The sequence below is a fragment of the Nuphar pumila genome, chromosome 17 (genome assembly GCF_984573655.1).
Source record: "Nuphar pumila chromosome 17, dmNupPumi1.hap1.1, whole genome shotgun sequence".
In the NCBI taxonomy this organism is placed as follows: Eukaryota; Viridiplantae; Streptophyta; class Magnoliopsida; order Nymphaeales; family Nymphaeaceae; genus Nuphar; species Nuphar pumila.
The window spans coordinates 44,513,270-44,514,167 of record NC_143265.1 but is presented as its reverse complement, the minus strand read 5'-3'; the positions used below and the strand labels follow the sequence as shown (position 1 = coordinate 44,514,167).

Below are 898 nucleotides of genomic sequence, written 5' to 3'. Positions count from 1 at the left end.
ATCCCTACCGACACTTAGATGAATTCCTCGAAATCTGTTCTACTGTTAAGATACAGAATTTCGATGATGATGCGTTGAGGTTGACTCTATTCTCTTTTTCATTGAAGGACAAAGCCAAGTATTGGCTAAAGTCCTTAGATTCTGTAGAAATAGAGTCCTGGGATCAGTTGCAACAGGAGTTTCTTCGGAAATACTTTCCCATTGGTCGCACGAACTAATATCGTAGAGTCATCACTAGCTTTTCAGAGCTAGATGGTGAGCGCTTTCATGAGACCTGGGAGAGAATGAAGGATCTCCTCAGGAAATGCCCCCATCATCAGGTACCGAAATGGCAACTGGTGCAGAGTTTCTATGATGGATTGTCTGACAAGAATCGTCAGATGATCGACTCTTCATGCGGTGGGACATTCATGCTGAAGAGCGAGGACGAAGCATGGAGGCTATTTGATACATTGGCCGAGAATTCACTCCACCATGCTTCGAGCTCTCATTCTGATAGAGCCACACCCAGCATTCAGAAGAAAGCTGGCGTTCTTGAGATTGGTCCATCTACTGCACTACAGTGTAAAGTAGACATGATTGCTCAGAAGCTGGACCAGCTTCTCTCAGGACCATCCACTACACAGCAGGTGTGTACTCTTTGTGCCAGTCCGGCACACGAGATCACTGAGTGCCCTTCAGCAGCTCAGTACCTTGAATTTGTTCAAGAACAAGTTCAGGCAGCTCAGGGTTACGTCAGACCGCCAAATAACCCATTTTCCTCGACATATAATCCGGGTTGGCGTAACCATCCCAATTTTTCATGGAAGAATCCACAGTCTTCTATACAGATGCCTTCTTCCTCTCAGCCAGTTCGGCAGCCATCTTTTACTCAGCCATTTCAAAGACCGAACTATGC

At 46.0% G+C, this 898-nt stretch overlaps 1 non-coding gene across 1 annotated transcript; it reads right to left on the bottom strand.

The window, feature by feature from the left end:
- Positions 1-219: 219 nt before the first annotated feature.
- Positions 220-322, bottom strand: LOC149811923 (small nucleolar RNA R71). Its single transcript, XR_016428680.1, has one exon. It is a non-coding gene; the product is annotated as a small nucleolar RNA R71 (small nucleolar RNA).
- Between the last annotated feature and the right edge of the window lie 576 nt (positions 323-898).